General features: G+C 44.1%; 1 long non-coding RNA gene across 1 annotated transcript in view; it reads left to right on the top strand.

Annotated features, from left to right (window-relative positions):
* LOC141919230 (uncharacterized) overlaps positions 1-20,407 on the top strand; it is a 55,410-nt gene that overhangs the window by 10,091 nt on the left and 24,912 nt on the right. The gene's annotated exons all lie outside the window — the stretch shown is intronic.

Genomic DNA, 20,407 nt, shown 5'->3' with positions numbered 1-20,407 from the left:
GAAAATAACTCACCATTTGGGAGGAGAATAAAGGGTGTTAATCTCAGCTCCTTGGCTGAAATTCCTAGTAAAGTTTTTACTTCTCCATTCCCAAGAATAGGCACAGTGTTTCTCAAGAAATAATTCATATTCAGAGTGTTACTCTGTATATAAAATTTCAGTGCACTAGTGCACAACTAATCCTTAGAAGGAAAAGTTGCCCTCAAAAATCTAGCCAGCTCTACAATACTTAATGTGTATGGACTTGAATGATAGGCAAAATATTGAAAGAATTAAGTTAAATGTATTTCAGGGGGGAAAAAACATTAGGGAAACTCTTGGGCAAATCTTTTACAGATGGTAGACAGCTTAATTTCTGTGGTAAACTTGTCTGACATTTCTGGAAAAATTTGGGTGCTACAATAATCCATAGAACCCAATGGACCCAGTAAATGGCTTGAAACAAAGACATGCATGTCTTCATTTTAGCAGGGTTGCTAAAGTTTCACCAAGTGTTTTGGGGGTGAGTTTTTTCCTTCCTTTATTTTTTTCCATTTAACTCCTTTTAAGCAGTTTAAAAGTTGTACACATATTATTTGGACGGGAAAGGAACAGAGGCCTTAAATGATGTGAATGAGGTTACAGTATTCCTCTCTACCAAATGTCTTCCTGGAAAGTTTTATGCTGTGCACAGCTGGACAAACTTTAGAAAAAAATCATTTTATTTTTGGCATGGAGCATTGTGCAGGACACCACACTAACTGGAGGAGCACAGCCTCTGGCTGTTGGTGAAAGTGTAAGGGCTCAGGTGTGACTTCTGACTCCGTGCTTACCAGTTTGGTGACGGAATTGGCATCTGATGCCAGTGTGTAATGTGGCTGCTTCTCCTGTGTCTTGCTGAACGGCTCTTTCTCCTGCAGTTCACAAGCACACACGTCACTCGCCCTTTTTTTCACAGATTGCCACCGTATGTCTAAACTGAAGTGCCTGTGTTGAGCTAAATCGTAATATTTTCCTTATTTGCCAGTGAGCAAGTACGAGGAGAGAGACCCAAATCAGTGTGATACTCTTTCCACTACATCTACTTTCTTTATCATCAGGCTGTATCTAGAAAATAAACTCTTATCATCTGCAGTCAGTCCATGCTTCCCTTTCTTGGGAAACTATTCTACCACTCTCTTTTTATTTACACAAATAGCAACATTTCATGTAATTCCCAAAATCTGACTACAGAATTATTATTCAATTATATATCTCTTTTTTATTTAAAGCCTACTTTATCTTGTATGCAAGTTGTCTGTGATTGTTCTTTATCTCTTTTTTTTCCTTCTTCTTCCTCTTTCAACTTCTTGCTAGACAAATCCCCTGCTCTCTTTGGGTCTGGGCTTGCATATGGCCTGCGACTGAGATGCCCCAAGTGCTCCATACCACTCCGAAGGGAGTGTGAGTGTGTCCCATGCCAGCTGCAGACCTCCCTGTGTGCGGCTCATCTGCTGGCCCAGCGCTTTGAGGGCCTGTCCTGGGTGCTGTCAATTACTTACTGGTGTGATGGGAGCGGGGTTTGCATGGACCTCCTGAGGCCAGTGGTGCTTGTGGCATCCATTGCTCATTGTGTAGCTGAGGATTCTTCCATTCTTCTGTTTTTCTGCTTCTATGTTTGGTTTCCATGTCCTGTCTTTGCCTTGGGAATTTACTTTAATAAGCTTTCCCCTACAGAGAAGATATTTGTCATAATAACAGGCAGCAGAAAACAATTCCTGTGTCTCTCAGAGAATACAGCCATCAGGAAAGCTCATCTGTCAGTGGGTATCTTGTTGGGATGCTCTGTGATGTAGTGTTTCACATTACAGGTGTTATGATGTTTCAGTGAGTGATACCTAGTAGTATACTTGTTTTACACTGGATCATTTACACGCATAATCTTTTGCATTTGCTGGAAACTTCCCAAGTGAGACTTGTCACAAATCAGGTTACTGGTGTGCAAGTGTTTGCAGGTTTAGCGGTAAAGGGGGTCTGTCTGGTTTCTGGTTTTATATAATTTCTGATGCTTTCTGGAGAACAGTGTTAGCCAGGCTGACTTAATTGTTGCTCAATTCTTCTAGCTCTTAAAAAAAAAAAAAAGTCTCTTATTTTCTGTTTTTCTCAAACATGCGTTGCTTTTAAAAGCTGATAAAGTGGTGAGTATGCTGTTCCGTTACAGGTGGGTCTTGGTCTAGTCTCTCTCACTGCACAATTTTTTCCTTTAAGGACAATCTTCCTGGGAGTGAACAATCCCCCAAAGGATAATATAATTCAAGGCAAAAATAAACCTGGCAGGGAAGTGGGGACAGGTATATAGAGCAGTGCCATTCCTCAAAGTATTTTAAAAAAAAATCCTTGAATATTTCATTAGCTGCCTAGGTAGACCCCCTAAGAGGTGTCATTTCCAGCATTTTCCTCTGCAAGGGGAGTGACTGGCACTGCCTGTTTGCAGGTCAATGCCTCCATGGGCCATTGAACCACAGGAGTTTTCAGCATCCAAGCTGGGTGCTGCATCCCAGCAAGGGGGATTGATGCTGGGGCACCCCAGGAAAGGGTTTGTGCTACTTTGTGGTTTCCTTAATGAGGCTTTGGGGGAGCCCCAGGGGGTACAGGCATGGTGAGGGGGCTGAATGGGCTGTGTGGGGTCACTGAGGAAGAGGCCTGGGTGGTGGAGAGAGGGCAGCAGAGCCGGCCAGAGGTGTGCCAGGGGAAACCTGGTATCTTGGGGGCAAGGCAGTGGGAAATATCACCATGATGTGGGTTGAGGAGCTTTGGGAGTTCAGGCAGAGGAGGAATAAGGGCTGCCTGTGGGCACCCTGCACTGTGGGCTGGGGAGAGGTCAGCATGGTCACAATTTCTGGAGGAGACGAAGGTGGGTCACCTTCTCTACCAGCCTGACAGAAGCCCCTTGTGCACTGCACTGCATGAAGGACTAAACTGCCAGAGAGAGGCAAGCTGGGGAAGCGTATCCCCCAACACCGGCACTGGGGAGGGGCTCTTCCCCTCCAGGTTTGACCATTGCCCCGGGGAAATCCCTCCACGGTGCTGGTGCTTTGGTTGTGGTGCAATCCGAGCTCCGCTGACATACCTGCGACACATTTCATTAAAAAGCAAAGCAAGCAAAAAGAAAAAACAAAGGGAAGGTTCAGGACAAGTGCTACTACCAGTTGCTTCTTGGTCAAACTGGGAGCAGAATAGGAGATGTTTTTTCTGTCTCTACTGTTTACCTGCCTCTGCACACATACTCTGCTGCCAAAGTCGCTGGTTTGGGCTTCCCCACACGCTGCGGTGTGCTGCACGTTTTGCTTTCCCCACAGAGTGTGGCGTGGTGCACCTGGAGGAGGCAGAGGATTGTGTTCAGCAAGTTCAATGAAGCTCATGGACTTTGGGAGTGGAGTTATTTTTTATTTTATGAACAATCTCGAATAACCAGCACCTTTATGGATGTGTTTTTTAAACATTTTAACAGCCTGCTGTTACATCTGCTAATGTGTTTTCAAATGCTCTTTGCAAGGCTGGCTGTCCCTGCTAATGAGCTATGGCTTCTGTGAGGGAGAATGGCCCTGGGGATTTTGTGGTCCTGTGGGAAACAGGTGTTTCTGATTGAATATGCCTTTTTTTTTTTTTTTCTCATTTTTTCCCTGAATACAAAGCACAAGCTTCTGCAAAGCAGCTGACAGAGCCATCTGAGCTTGGGCACCTGGAGTATCCCACCTGTGGCCCCACTCTTTCTGGAATTTTCCCACTGTGTTACCAGAGGGAGGTGTCTGCTCTCCAGAAGAAATAGAGATTTCTGCACGGATTTTCTGATTAGCTACAACCCTATCCCTGTATGCCTGAAAAAGGCAGCAAGTGCAAGCTGTGTGAATGGGGTAAGCATTTCTTGTAGTCCTCTTGCTTTTCTTCCATCAGCATCTCTGCCCAACAGTGGAGCAACTCTTCTGGTTGGCATTTCTCTCTCTTCCCTGCATGCTGAAAGACCACGCTGCCGCTGAGCTCATGGCTGGTGCGAGCATCACACAGCCTGCCTAGAAAGGAAAGCCTGGGGGAAGTCAATGGGAAGTGCAGAATATACCCATAAAAGGATGAGGAAAGTGCCTCTTTGGCCATCAGGTTGCAGGGGAACCTCTTGATGAGCAGCTCTTTGAGCTGGAGCCCAGCAGCAGTTTCTCCAGCAGTGTGGCCATCCAACCCTCCTTCAGGACTGGCTGTGACATAAAACCACAGCTTCCCTAACAACATGGGGTGAAACCCTCTAGTCAGTAAATGGGTGTTTTGGTAGTGTCTTGAATGGGACTGTGCTGTTGCAACAAAAGGCTGTTGTTTACGATGATGCCTCACATGAAAACCCCTCTCTAGTCAATGGAGAGAGCCGGGGAACTTCCAGAGAGTGATTAGTCCCAGCTATTTTAGACACTGACTTCAGGATGGGGTGGTTCATCCACCACGATTTGTTGCTCTCCCTCCATTGAAGGCTCTGCTGTCAAAATCTCCAGGTAACATGAAATGAGATAGGTTGGTTGCTTTATCCCACAAACAGGGGACCAGAAGGATCTCATTCCCTCTATGAGATGGTTTTATGTCTTCCTGTTTTATGTCAAGGTTGTAATTTGCTCAGTGAGATGTACAATGGGAAGATTATTGTCTCCTTGAGGGAATCTGGTCTCATGTTTGTGAAATAAGGAATAAAATCTTAATAACTGGCTTTATTCATCATTCTCCCTGAAAATAGAGACAGCAGGTACCTCCAGATGGATGCATTTGGGTTTAAAATGGATAACAAGTCCATTATAGGAACCTGGGAAGGGTGTGTTGCTTTTTTGTGTGGATTAGCAGAATTCACATAGATTTGATGTTGAAAAATTAAGAGACATATGAAAGTAATTCTACTTGATTTTAAAAGGTTACTTTGAGATGTGGGAGAAAAAAAAGGCAAGGCAACATCTCCTCTTTTCCTCCCTCTTGTAATGTGGAAGAAAATTGATCCAAATGCTTGGTAAGTGTTTGAGAGTTTCAGTAACCGAGACATCACAGCTCTCAGGACCACAGTATTTATCTCAGAGAAAGAGGGAAGACCTGGACTGTGTAAACCAGATCTTCTTGCAATGCCCTCTGATCTTCTTCTTTTTTACTTATAGAGTGGCTGATTTAAACAGCCTGCTTCACTTCAGTGTTTCAGTCTGCAGGAAGCACACGTAAGTGCAACATGCAGTGCCCAGACAGTATTTGCTTGTAAAAAGTGGCAGAAGCCTGATGTCTTTGCAGCCCCTTTCAGAAATGCAGTGTGGATCCTAGCAGTGGGGTGTCTGCTTAATGGTGGGGTGATTGAAAGTTGAGACATGATGGGTATTTAAGGGGTGATAGAGCAGCAGGCTTGGCCTGGGAATTGGGGAGCCTTGGCCATCCTGTTTTAGTCCAGCCACAGTGGCAGCCCTGGGGACATCAGTCCTCCCCGTGCTCGCAAGGTGACAGTAACATCTGACAGCAGTTGCACAAGGTTGGCATGTTGTGGTGGCATGTCGCCGTGTCCTGCTCTGCTGTGTCTCTGCTGAGCCCGCTCCTGGTATGGGTGATCAGATGGAGGCAAACGCGGGACATCACCCGACTCGGTTCGTAGCCTTGAGCTGGCAGAGTTCACTGACTGCGTTCGAACCCTTGGCGAGCCTTGGGATTCCTCTTTGCTGTACTGACATTCAGTAAGAAAGTGTTTTCATTTCTGTTTTAATGCTAGATGGCAGTAATATGCTGACAAGAGAGTTGCATAAGTAGAGGTTGATCTTCTCCCTGCCCCCTCCTCCCCCAATCTTTCAAAAATTGTAAGGGATGTAAACTGCTGTTTAGTAAATGAATTAATTTTCTCATCTGGTATTGTAGATGAATAACAGAATTGAATAATACATACATTTATCTGTCCTGTTGGTTTAATCTGCTAAGGAGGGTCTTTGCAGCATGTATGTCATTCCTGCTGCCTGAGCATGTTATAAAACCAGATTTGCTTTCAGATTTAAATCTGGAAAATACAGTATTTCAAACCTGACTGCTAAGCAGCTGGTGCTCAGGGCAACTGAAGGCATTCTCTATCCAGAGACCTGCAAGCATGTTGCAGAGGAAACCCATGCTCTGCTCCCTCTTCCCAGTGAGAAAGCGGGGGCAGAGGGGGGTATGGGTGGGCATCCTCAGAGCCACTGCGCTGCTGAGCCCTGCTCTGTGAGTCACTCGGTGCCAGCACCCCCTGATTTAATAGTGACATGACAAATAATCCTGTCATCCTAAGAGTGCCGTAGGCATGGTGCAGGGACACTGGTAAGGAGAAGGAATACCTTTCATTAGGAAGAGAGATAATAGGAGAAAAGCCTAGAGGCTTTCCAGGCACGAGATCCTTTTCCCTTGCTTATATTCTACCGTGTGCCTAACCTGTCCCATGGCAGTTATGCCTGAAGCATTTTGTAGCCTGTTGCTACAGTATCTGTAGTTATGAAACAAACCCCAGAAATAGGATTGATGTTCTGCCACCCACCCAGGCCAGGGCAAAGCGGGAGGCAGTGTCTGCTGGAAAGAGGTGCTTTTATCATCACTTCAGAGGGAGTTGGAATGCCTAACAGTGAGGAAGCTATGAGATTAGTTGTGCTAAAACCAAAAACAACTTACCCATGTTTAACACCTTGTGGGAGAGATTGAATTATTTACGTTTGTATGCCTGACATGAATTTGATTTAATATTGAGCAGATTATGGACAGGTGGAAACCAGCACATGGTCTATTGTGATATCTAAGTGTAAATATGAATATAGCATGCTTAATTTACCAAGGGTGGTCAAAATAACATATCTCTGAATGTATTTCTGTTGCAGAGGCTCTTAAAAAAAACCCCAAAGCAATACACCAAAGCAGAAAATCATGGCCAAAGACTCAAGTTCGCTGTTGCTTTTTCCATTGATGCTATGTTCATTATGGTCTCCAGTCCACCTCATTCTGCTCTACTGGCAAGTTGCAAAACGATAGCATTTTATCCTGCTGTTTGCCCGTCTAGCAAAAGCTCCTTTCATTTTAAATAGGCACTTCCTGAGCATACTTGACTACTGAAGTGAATACGAGCTTGGTAAATGGAAGTACAGTATGATTCAGTGCTCAAAGGTGTGGAAATTTCATCTTTAGATACTTGGAGGAATATGTTCTGAGTTGTTTTTTCCTGTATGTACCCAAGTCGCATTTAGCTGACAGCTAACATTTCTAGCCTGATAATGATTGTATTTCTCAGAAATTGTACACAGAGGATTTCTTATGGGTTTTCTTCAGTCCTTTCCTATTTTTAGAGTTGCATGTAATTCACAATACTTCTCTCTCCATTATAATAAGGCAGCAGGTGTTTAGTTAAACTAAATTGTCAAATCTTGTATTCCTCTTTTTTACAGGTAGGACCAAGAGACAATTTTCTAGGGTCGATTTGAAAAAAAAAAGATTTCAGCATAATGGAAACTCACTTTGAATGGGGGTCAAATGTTAATGAATTCAATAGAAAAAATGCAATGTTTTCATTGAATCGTGGAAAGATTTGGCTTGGAAGGGATCTCTGGAGGCCCCTAGCCCTGTCCCCACATCTCGCTCTGGGTAGTTGCAAAGCCAGATGGCTCAAGCGCTTGTCTGGTTGAGTTTTGACACTGCAGTTTGGAGACTGCTGGAGTTTGCAGAGAAGTTTGTTACAGCTATCCAAAATTAATCCAAGATGAACTGTCAGATGAGTGAATGTGGTCCCTGAATGGGCGCTTGGTATGATGCAGAGCCTCCAGGCCCAAGGAGTGGCCTGCCACAGGCAGCTGAATCCTCTCATGACCTTGTTAATCTCTTTTAATGCAGGGTTTTCAGGAGCTCTTTCTTTGATGACCCCATGCTTTCACGTGGCTTCGAATGGGCAAAGTCATCGTACTTTGCTGTGTGTTCAGACCTAAGCTTCAGTACTCTATCAAGTCGTTAAAATGCTAAGAAACATAGGCTTTTTCTTTTCACACTCCATGGACAATAGAAAATGCTTTCAAGCAGGATTTCAGCAGCCTTCTTGCTTTGACATTGAAAACATTCTTGCGCAGAGCAACAATCACGCAGAAATTGCTGTAATAAACTGTTCCATTTATAGAAATGTAAACAATATTTATGTGCTATTGGTGGTACTTTGGACAAAATCAGTGTGTGGGCTTGTCTTTAAAAAAAATAAGAGTGGAGAAAGAACATGACACAGAGAAAGAACAAGCTGTTGACTAAAACTTTGCCTGTCGCAATGACCTCAATAAATCCGTGTACTAATACTAATTTGAAATGGTCTTGTGTTTGAGACTTTAGACGAGCTTCTGATTTTTGGCAACTTCTACTCACCTTTTTACTTTCTGAGAGTGATTTTGTTAAAGCATCTTATGGTGATCACCTCAAAACCAGTGACTTTAAAAAATAGTCCTTATCCAGCATTTTTCTCCATGAAGTGATTAAGTTAGAGTCTGTTTTTATCCTGGGTCAGTCTCCAACAGCTGCCTATGCATAATGATTGATCAGAGCAAAGCTATTAATTTTTTGCAGAGGTTACAGTGTCTTATGATAGATTTATCAGTTAAAGAGCTGTTTAATTTTCTCCCCTCTTTTTCTACCTGTCACATTTTTATTAGATTTGTCCGTCTCCTTCTTGGTTTCATTCCCCTGGTTTGTGGGGACAGTGAGCTCTAGAAAGCAATGCATCCTTCAGTGGAAAAATAGGTTTACTTTGGAACAGACATTGTTATTGTCTTCTTAATGAAGTGGTTGATCTTTTAACAAATCTGTGATAGAAAAAAGTCCAAATGACTCTGAGTATAGTTACTGGAGGGCGTAATTAAACTACTTGAGGTTTAATTTTCAGTTGTACCCCCCTTTCCCCATCTGTTCCTAGCTCTGCCCATCTAGGTTTTTGAGCAAAATGCTCAGTGGTGGTTTCTCTTGGTAAAACGGCAATTCTGCTCTGTGAAGTTTGAGCAGAGCAAACACAGCTTATCCTTTTTGTTGTGTTGAAGATGGCTTGATGAGAAATTTAATGTGCGGGTATCACTTACAAACCTTAGGCAGAAATATCACTCGGCTTATTTTGTGAAGATCATAAAATGTGTGATCCAGCTGGCAGATCTATTCAGAAACTTTTTAAAGTTTTGCGTGTGTAAATGTGGCAGTTTCTTTGGTCTTTCTCAGGGCTACATGTGTCCTGTTGACTCACACTATACACAAGAAATTACAGCACGAGGTAAGATGCTGAGTAGTCCTTGCATTCGGTGGGTTATAATAGAGGATGATGTAATGATCTACCCAAAGGAGCTGGGGTCAGAGCCAGGGAGGAGACAGCTCCTGTGGTGTGGTGGTTGCCAGAGCGTATATTTAAGAAAAGGCCTGTGGTTTGGTCAAAGTGGGGTGCAAAGAAACAACCTGTTCCTTGGTATTTTCCGAAGGGCCTAAAGAAGTCACTGGACTGGAAAAAGGGGTTGCTCATCCCATGGATGAAAGCAGAAAGTCACAGTGTGAAACTCAGACCCAAAGGTAGCAGGGGGAAGAAGGAGAGCTCTGACTGGAGGTGTGGCAAGTTATAAAGAAAGAAGAGAAACCTTAGTAGAAGGAAATTTGTGCATTAATTGCAATTTGAGCAAGTGCTTGAGGAGGCAAGTCACTGAAATAAAGTATCTTGTACATTAGAGGAGGAGTAATGGCCCTGCTACGCTCCCACCTAGCCCAAGGGTGGCAGCTGTTACCATCCATATTAAATGACATAAAGACCAAGCCTGCACTAGGGAGAGAAGAGTGGAAACCACGGGTGTCTGTGTTCCTTAGGAAATGTGCTGCTTTGGTCTGGCTAATTACCCTGTTAGCTTTTCAGTGGTCTCTTTCAAATTAAAATCTCATCTTCAGAAAATTTCTAACATTTCTGTATATCTAAAGTCATGAAGGGCTTGTAGTGAGTGCAGTAAAACAGGGGGTGAGTACTGCTTTCACAGCCTGTACAGGGAGCGGAGCCTGTTACAGCCTTTGCTCTGACCTGCCACATAACACACACCATTAAATTGCACCCCAGCTAAGGTCTGGAGACTGTAAATGTTTTCCCCAAATACAGTCCTTTTTCCCTACTTCTTCCTGCCTGACTGTTTGAGCAACCTGCTGCTGTTCATCAGCAGGCTCTAATGTACGCCACTGTGGAAAAGAAGGCGACATGACGCCAAGGTAAAGGAGATCTTTCTTTATTAAACATTTTAGCACGCAGCCCCTCTCTCCCTTGGGCGCTGACACAGGAGGGGAGGGCATGGGCAAAGAGCTGAAAGCAAGCCAGAGGCATGTTGGTGGGTATTGGGTGACCGCCCCATTGTTTCTTGCTGCGTTGGAGGCATCGGCTGCTGTCGAAGCACTGACTCTTTGTGAGTGAACTCCGTGAAAATGTAATAGTAGGTACTGTACGCTAACTTAAAACCTAATGTGTTATTCCTGGCTTTTAAATACCTGGTTACCCGTGGATAAAGCTATATGATATTTATTATAGCAGGGCAGGACTGCTTTGTAATCTGAATATGCTGCATTCACACCAGTGACTTGAACAAAGTGTTTCTTCATTTCTCTAGCCATTAATGGTTTTCTCATAAGAAACCATGAAGTCAGTTTTGTTGTGTTTGTCAGCTGGGTTTTGACTGTGTGTATTTTGTTCCACAAAGGGGTTATTCAAAACCTCCCCTTCAGTCTTAATTAATTGCAGACCGGGTGGAAGGCGAGCCCAGTGGGGCTGGAGAGGTTCCCGTCTGGTTTCCATTTCACCCGCGGGCCGCATGTGGAAGCACGGCTGGCTCCCAGCGCTGGGACCTCGGCTCCTCGGCACACTCTCGCCAGCCTGCCGCGGCGAGGGGCGAGCGCCGGTATTGACAGGCTTTACTTATTTATTGATGAGCCTCCAGCCTGCAGCCCAGGTGCTCATTGGGGACGCCTCTAGGCAGAAGGTAGCTTTGTGCTGACAAAAGAGGATGAAAAGTCCAAACAACCCCATCACCTCCAACCCTATCTCCTTTGGATAAAGGCCCGTGTGACTCTTTTGGAGACAAACTCCCTATTCACAGCAGTTAAATCTTGTGATGTTTAGCTGCGCTTTCTTTCAGCTCCCAGTCTGTTCCAGGATTTCCTCTCTGCTATCTCCCAGTACCAAGGAACCACTCAAAGTGAGGGGTTTCACAGGGGTCCCACCGCCTTCAAACACCACCGTGTATTTTACCACAACTGTGAAAGTCAGACGTGAAACAGTAATTCTCCCTGGGAAAAAAACACTGTCCTTAATAAATGTATGTAGCGTGTGAGTACCCTGGCTGGCTTAAACTCTTCAGAGCCTCTACCTACCCTTCTAATTTATGCATTTCATCTGCCTGCTATAAATAAACACAAAGCCTGGAGAATACTTCTGTTTCCCCAGGGGAATATTTTCTATTGAGTTTGGCTGTGCAGAGCTCTCTTTTGCAGATGAGTTATGAAGATCAGACTAATAAAAGCAGGAGGCTCCTCTAAACATTACACAAAGGCATGTTGGGATGAAAGGTGGACCCACAGTCACGTTGCCCTCCAGGAAACTGCATCTCATTGCAAAGCATCAAAATTTTAAAAGTACTACAGAAACAAGCCCCTTCCAAGGAGGAGTTTTATGGAAATACCATCTCCCTCGGGCAGAAAGGGGGTCTCTTTGAATTAAGTTTGAGGCTTGCATCTGCCTGCTGGGTAGTACCTGTGGGGAGATCGGGGTACAGAGAGCCACATGCTGCAAAACAAGGAGGTGAGAAATTGTGCTCCTACCACACACAGCCCCTCATGTTTACACAAGGGCTCGTGCTGTGTTGGGTGCCAAGGTGAGAGGCAAGGACAAATGTGCTTTCTGCTTCAAGCAGTTTTCAGTATAGTAAATTAAAAGTCAGACACAAAAATGCCTCAGGAAATGCCAAGGATGGTCCTAGCATAGCACATAACAACAATTTGTTATTTGGCATTTTAGTGTCTTCTGCGCAGACAGACAGGAGGATTTCTGAGCTTTACAGGAAAAGTGGTTGCTGTAAGAAGGATAAAACTACAAAAAGAACTAGAAATTATCACAGCAGGCAAGCGGACAGCAGAGGCAGAGCGCAGAACTGAGGCAGGTTGTACGACTGCTAAATTCAATAATGATGTTGCAATAGGATGTGTCAGGTCAGAACACTTATTCCAGCACCTTCCTCTGATAAGTGATTTCAGATGCTTTCAGGGACAGAGCGAGAAATCCCATAGTAAAATGGAGTCAAATGGGAGGAGAGGTGAAGGTGTTAAGGAAGAGCTGGAACAGGGTAAGCAGCTTCAGGTTCTACACAGGACATGGGAAAACTGCATGTTCTGGGTAGGATGCAGCTGTCTCCCATCTCTGCCTGTGGAGCTGGACGGGTAGGTGACACCAGGGGCAGAGGGCTCTTGCACCAAGGGTTGCACAGTTAACCCAAACCTGTGAAAGCTGGGCTGTGTCAGTAACATGCATTCTGCAAAGGACCTAAGGAGATCAGCTCTTCATGTCTCAAGAAGCAGGAGATTATTCCTGCCACGTGGCATGGTTATTGAGGGAAGCTGACACCCACGGCTGTTCAGAGAGCTGTGCCTACGCTCTCCTGCTATGCGTCAAGGCTACTGAGCAAGAAGAGCCGGGGAAAGGATGTTCAGCTTTACATCACTGTGGCAGGTGGAGTTCATCAAACTGAGCATAAAAGTGATGCTGCCAAGAAAACTGTGCTGTTGCCATGTGAAAGAAGGCATTTCTGTGACCAGGACCTGTGCGACAGGATGCTTGTGCCTGGTCTAAGAGTGTTTCGGGGGCCAAAGCTTTTTGGGTCTTTATGCACATCTCTCATTGGCATCCCAACTGCTCTGAATGCAGTCTGTGCTACTGAAGGAAATTGGGTCCCGTCACGCTGATGCTGCATGACAAACTGCTCACTGATCTGTTGGCTTTTGAGGTTAAAGGGATTTCTAAGATAAATGGACTTTCCATATGTTGTCAAATTACTATGCAGCTCTAATTATCAAGCAACCTATTACACAAACCACCTATTATCATAAACTGGTGAAAAATGAAAGAAAATCTTTCAACTAAAATTATTCTTTAAAGAAATAAGGAACAAAAGAATAGTACAAAAAGAGAGTGAACTCCTAGAAATCATGGCACAAACAAGATGTAGCAAAAAAGCACGCAGGAGCCTCTCCTTTAAAAGGGCTCTAGTGTCTGACACTTGGTACAACAACACACGAAGGCTAGACACTTCAGAAAAGACAAACCTGCTGCTTTTCACCTCCACCTTTGCAAAAAAAAGGGAAAAACCAAGCAGGAAAAATGACAGTCTTCAGCAGAGGAGTGTTGTTTGTCTTCTATACATGCTGCAGAAAAATATTGAGTATCCACTTGAAATTACTGAATTCAGAGGGGAAAAGAAGCCTCCAGTCTGCTCCTGTGTTCCAAAGCACCCACCCACAGAGTTCAGGCATGTGAGCTCTGTGACTCCAACAAGTGATTGTGGAAGCTGAGGGGTTTGGGCATCATTTAGATGTAAAAGTTCTGCCATAGTACCCTGGTCAGCCCTCTGGTTGCAGGCAGCGCACACAGGCAAAAATGTTTTGCTAATATATATTGCAGGCATGGCGACCAATACAAGATATACAAAAGCAAATCTTCTGTATGCTTGAAGGGTTGATTCTATATTAAGGTTTTTGCTGTCATAAAAATGTTGTAACAACAGCAGCAACAAAATCACAGCAGCTATAACTGACCACAATTATTAGGCAAAAGTTTCATGTGATCGTCTAGCTTAAAAAAACATGTCTCACAGTTTCAGCATCAGTTTTTGTGATGTGTGTATGAAAGAGTTGTGGCAGGTGAGTTGCAAGTCAGTAGAGCTCAAGGATTTGGCATGTAAAACATGAAAAAGAAGAAAGGCTGGAATGATGCTTTTTAGTCAAATGAAATATACTTTCATAATTGCAAGGTTGTGGGAGTGATTAATAGAAACCTTATGTCCTAGCTTTTCTAAGGAGCTCATTCCATTCATTATTTGGTATATCTTGCACTGAATCAGGAAGACACAGGCATGAGGGGTCTCTCTCCGCCTCTGACTCAGCTGGGCTGGAATTGTTGGGGCATAATAGTAACTTCTGAAACTGCTCTTCCCATCAGCTTTCCTCTTCATTAGTAACAGCCTTAAACAGTGTTGACATACTGCTACAAAAGAAGAAATGTTTTCTACCTGAGAGGCAGTTTAATCAGACGTGGGGCACCGCTCTAATCAGTGCTATTTGATCAGTGTCTGCAGAGAAAGGGAGAACTGTAGCTTGTAAATTCTTTTAAAAATCAGGTGAAGTGTCTTCCAAGCAGGGTGAAGAAGTGGCTCCAGCCTCAAAGAGATCACCTGAGAAGAAGAAAAATAATTCCAGGGCTACTACAGAATGCACCCAAAAATGTTTTAAAGTAGATGTCGAAGTGACAATATTTCAAAATGGATATAAAGTCTGTTGCAGTCCTGTTAACTTCCATTAGGTATGGGCCAAGCTTTTACTGCAGACCACAGAACCCAGCAGGCAGCTCCAAGGAACTCTTACAAGCAAGATGAAAGGTCGTGAACATTAGTTTCAGGGAAGGAAAAAGTCCTGCTAGAAAACTGATAAAGCAAAATAGTCTCATGTAAATAGGACACTCCAGGGTACCAAAAGCAATTAAAGCAAACCTCTTAATCATGACTGTAAGCCATTTGCCAAAGGTAGTAAAAGAGAGAACAGAATTATCATTTTGGGTCTGTGTTTTAGACCAGAGTGTCACTGATAATGCCCAGCTGGGGGAAGAACAAAATGATGGAGCTGAGATGCTGAAGAAAAACCACAGCCCCGTCCATCTGACCCAGTAATCAGTGCAGGATTTGGCCTTCTCTAATACCTGAGAAGTGTCAGCACAAGCTGAACCTGAAGCCTGAGTGATGTTTTTCTTGCCAACCTGTGTTAGCATCTCCTTCTTTAAGACAAGTTTAATCATGTTCCCAGGAACGGTTGTGCAGAGAGAGTGCTGAAAGCCTGCGGGGGATTTCTGTAGCAAGCTACCTTTGAACTGGAACTGTCCTTGTGTTATGGCACCAGAACTTTCTCAGAAGCTGATGGGACATGGAAGACCGTCAACTGCTCGCTCAGAGACCTTCAGAAAGTCAGAGCAGTTGAAGCATTCCCCTTATGACTTTCCTGGTCATTGCTGATTTGTTGCAAGAGTATTTGTGTGTAAATGCTCAGTTTGCTGTGCTATGGCCAGCCCTCTCCTCTTACCAGCAGCTTTTGTGGTGATGAATCTTGATGTCACCTGCGGAGCAGATTGTGCAGCATCTCTGATACAATTGGGCAGAGGGATAAATCTGGTTAAGAAAATAGAGAAATTTTGTTTCCACATAAATCCTTTGGGAAGCAGAGATGATGGATGGAAAAAAACATCAGTGGGACTTTAGGAAAATATATATTTCAAAGTTTGCCAGTGTGTGGCAGTGGTCCTTTAGTAATGGCAGTTACACAAAGTGGAACACAGTTGAGTTACACACTTCATTGTGGAGGCCAACTTGGAATAGGACCCAGACAGTCGCTCACAGGGCATGGACATGACTCAAAACAATCTTCGAGACACCAATTAAATAAAAACATGTTTTAAAAAAAAGTCACTGCAAGATCTACAGTAGCTTGACCTGAGGTGTGACAGAAATGAATTGCTAATAAAACCTGCCAAGGAGGAGCAGTTTAAAGGATGCCTTTAACACTTTTCACAATAAAATAGTTTTCATAAACAGCTCATATATCTCCCAGGCTCCCTTGGATGTGTTGCTGCTGAGTGATTCTGCAGTCATTAATGGATTGCCAAACTCCCCCTGCTCCCTGTAACCAGCATCTAATTAACAACTTAGTACCTTTCCACGACGATAGCCTTCTTTGAAATACGCTTTGAAATGTACCACGTTTGAGTAATGGACACAGCTGAAAGCACCGAGGGTTGGATATCTCACAGCTTTTTGGACCTCTGGGGAACTCCCTTGGAAAATCTGCCTTGTTTACAACTTGAGCTCTCAACCGCAGGGGCACTGCTTTGGCAGCAGACTATGAAGCTGAGAGGTAAGTACAAGGACAAGCCCAGATCCATTTAAGGACTAAGTTTGAAGATGTGATCTTGAAAATGTCCGTTCAGCTTCTGCCTCAGGTTGGAGGCACCTGGTGTTAACCATTCACGGGGCCTAGAGTGGGGCAGTGCTCTGCACAGGAGCTGCTGCGGCTTCTGCTTGCATGTGGTCTAGGGATCTCTTTGCTGTCCCAAATATTTCTGCTGGATTTTATCCAGAAGCTGTTGCACGTGAAACAGAGGCACTGCTGAGATCTGGGAGTAGGTGTTCCTTTGTCTACATGATTGTCCTAAACATTGGGAAATGGAGAAGGAAGGAGAAGCAGTGAGATCAAGCTGGTTGCAAAAGTGGCTGGGAATCAAGAGAAAGATTTGGCAGGAGAGTGAGACAGAGGAGCGGAGAGCTCCTCCTGGAGCAGGGGAGTGACGGGTGACTGGTTCAGTTGGCTCTTACCTTCTCTTCCAAGAGGTGCCTGTGTTGGATGCCAACTGGTGAATAGGCTGCATTGTATCAGGAAGCACACTGAAGCCAATTTGATTTATGTTTTGTTCTCCTTTTCGTCACTACTCTCAAAAACACACTGGTGTCACTGCAGGGTGATAGGGAGGGGGATGTGACTTCCATGGTCATAATCAAGAGCTCCGAGTGCACTGCCAAGGGATGCTATCAGTGTGCAGGGGTGTACAAGGCAAAGGGGAGAGTGCTGAAGGCACAGCATCAGAGGCAAAGCAAAAGAATCGCTGAATTGAGAGCCAGGTTCACACTCAGCCTGCTAATTTGAAGGCAAAATGGTAGCTAGATGCATGAATGGTATTTACAAGCACTTCTGGGTGTACGCAGAGTCCTTTGCTTGCCTCAGACAAGGAGCTACTCTGCTGAGTGCAAATGGAGCAACTGTATTTGCAAATGGTTACCTTGGCATTTGGGTGGTATATGTCTGTAAGAGACTCTGTGCACATTTAAAACGAGGCATTGACAGGTAGCATGAGCTGAATCACCTCTTTTTTAGGGTGAAACCCCCCAGTGGAAAGCTTTCCTGAGAAGGAAATACCCAAACTGCTTCTGCTGAAACCCTTTCTCCCTCCGCAGTCATCTGTTTGGGAGGACTGCGTGTACCTCTGCCGATAACAGTGCTGCAGCAGTGGTTCCTTTATCTTTGACTCAGCTTTACTGCAGTGATACTAGTTCATCTGTGAGGAGGACAGTGTGGAGGGGGCAGTAAGGAAAAGAACTGGACTTCCAAAATTCGGGATGCCTGACACTTTAGAAAAGGGAACATGAAACCATGGCACTTTAAAAAGCAAGTGGTGAGAAGGGTAGTGGTTTGAGAAAAAAAATGCATTTGGGTGTCTCTTGGTTTTGAGGAATGACGAGCTGAGTCTCCTGCCAGCTACAGCCAGAGCTCCCTCAGTCTTTTACTATGAACTTTACCTTTGTTGACTAAGCCGTATTGTACCTCTCTTGCAGATGGCCAGACATGGAGCCTCGTGGACCTTCCCTGATGTTGGTCCAGGCATCTGCATGGCAATCACAGTGTCAGCAGACTGGCAAGTTTACCAGCCCAAATGTGAACACAACCAAAGTGCAAGGAAGGTGCCCCATGGGCGTCACCCCCCATGCTGCACGGATGTGGTTGGTGCAGGGATGCCTGTGGCCCCGAACTTGAACTTTGGTGAAAGATACCGCGCTGTTCCATTTCAGGGATGATTAAGCACAGTATTAACACAAGACATGTCTAAACATAGATGGCGCAACAGTTTAACTAATCATTAAACTGTTAATTTTAAAGCCTGGCTCTGAAGCTCTACAGGCTGCTCTCCTTAAACTCGGTGTCTGCATAGGCGCGACCACCCAGGTTTGAAAACAGTGTCAAGCAACTGGGGAGTAAGGTCACCCCTAAATCCACAGCAGCTCCACCCAAAACGGCACATCCAACCGTTTCCTGAAACGAGAGTCTTTGCCTGACCACAAGCACGTTGCTCTATCCTGCGCCTGCAGATGCAGTAGTGAAATGAATCGCCAGAGCCCTCAAAACTTCTTATTCCTTATAGCAGTTAAAGGATTTTACCTTCATAATCACTCTCTGATAGGGAAAGCATGCATTCTCCTTCTGCCAGCTGTAAACAGATCTACAGGATTACTTAAGTGGCTGGAGTAAGGTCATGCAGGAAGCTGTGGTTGAACTGGAAATTTCGGTGTGGGCCTGTGAGCCCTGGCCTGGCTCCCTAGTCATCGGCCGACCGCCTGCCTGAAGAAATAAAAGGCAAATTTGCATCTTCTAAGTGCCTATTGTATTATTGAGATCGGAGTTCTGCATTGCTATCTCAAGTTTCTATTATGAGGCCTATCATATATTTCTCTGTGTTGAATTTGCTATAACGAGAGATAATAAAAGATATAGAGAGATAATGTTGTATCCCCAGACACTAGTTCAATGTGACTGTGACAGTGAGGGTATGAAAACTGTGCTTAAACCAGACTATTATTTTAATACATCTACCTTGCCAAGCTCTAAAATCCAAAATGGAGCTATAACTAGAGCTGGTTACAGTATATATATGCATTGTGTTTCACTGTAAATGGATTGGTAGAAAACTGGGGAGGAGCATGACTGAATGGACAGGGAGATAAATACTGCTGGGTAATTTAATTTTTATTTCCTTCCATTTGGTGGATGTGTGTTCCTTTAGCTGCATGTCAACAGCAAGTATGTCACAATGCAATTTTTTACTGGTGTGTGTGCAGATCTTTCTCCTTTGGTAGCATGACACCAGAGGTTTGCTTGCCTCATAAAGTTTATTTTGAGAGTGTCTCATTTGAATGAAGAAGAGTATGCCACAAGCTCTCACTTGTTGTATGGGCAGAAAACTGGATTCTGCTGGGGTGGGGCATGCCAGGAAGAAAGGCAGTGCATGTTGATAGCTCATCACACTGGCGTTTATCTGAAGGGCATTCATTCTGCAAGTCACACCTCTTCTCCTAAGAGAGACATTTCCTCTATAGTAATCTTTAACTCTTAAGACTCCCCTTTGCAATTTTTCTAGAAAATACCCAGGAAAAATTGCCTGTCTCAGATTTAGGATAGACCCCTGTGAAAAGGACAAAATGAACAGATGTGGACACATCAGATGAGTGGCTAGGAGTCATCCAAAAAGTGGCATGGCTGCTGCTGCTGCTACACTGAGGGCAGATGTCAAGTCCACTGTAAAGACCCAGCCAGACTGTGCAGCGGTTAACCAGGTGGCAGTGTGGATCATTTGGTTACACACCAGACAGCCCTTCTGCCTGGCTTCCAAACCATGCAAAAGCAGAATGGACAGTGTAACAGGTTTGCTGCGTTGCTTTTAATAACTGTTTCTTTTCTTTGCAATCTTTGATTTCATTAATGTAGCTGCTGTCCTATTTTGGAGATAATTTTTGGCTGAGGTCTTTCACAGCTAGGTAAAATGTTTTGCTAAAAAGTGTGCAAAACAAATCCCGAGGGAAAAGCAAGACATGTCCCAAACAAACTTTGCCGAATAGGAGATTAGATTTCAAGTAATAACAGAGTTCATAATAGAGAATATTTGCTTCAAGTGTTGCCAAGGATAAGCCATTTCAGGAAGGAGAAAGGCTCACTAGGTAGCGGAATGAATAGAGAAGGAGAGCTTAGGAATACGGGAAGAAAAGGAAACGACCGTGAAATGAAGCTGAACAAAGGAAGAGAACACAAATATAGGAAAACAGGCTAACACTTGTGATGGAGAACTGGGTAAACAGTATTAAACAAAAATCCACTCATATTTGTGCATATAATTAAGGAAATACGCTTAACCATTTTTGCCTTCCATTTACATGCGCCTGTCATGATTGTTAGGTCAGCTGAACCGTTCTGCCACACTGGTTCAAAGAATGATTATTTCAAAGCTGCCAGGTACAAGTATTTGCAAAAGCAAACGGAAAATCACACCGTGTTAATATTAGCACTGAAATGACTTGCCTTGTCCTCCAGTCAGGAAATGAAAACAATGGCACACAACTTTTATGTGACCAACAAAACGTAATTGCCAATAACGAATAGTCCCAGGGATCTGTTTAAGAACAATTGATGGATGCTAACTGGGAGATTGCATCACTTGGAATCACAAAAGTGTGTATGGAAATAGACATGTTGTTGGTTATTCCAAAGATAGAAAATCATGGTGTCACTGGATAAGCTGTTTGACATAAACATGCAAGCATCTTCAGTTAGGGGG

This window comes from Strix aluco, chromosome 2, assembly GCF_031877795.1.
Source record: "Strix aluco isolate bStrAlu1 chromosome 2, bStrAlu1.hap1, whole genome shotgun sequence".
Lineage (NCBI taxonomy): Eukaryota > Metazoa > Chordata > Aves > Strigiformes > Strigidae > Strix > Strix aluco.
The sequence above is the reverse complement of the archived record's forward strand: the minus strand, read 5'-3'. Positions and strand labels throughout refer to the sequence as shown.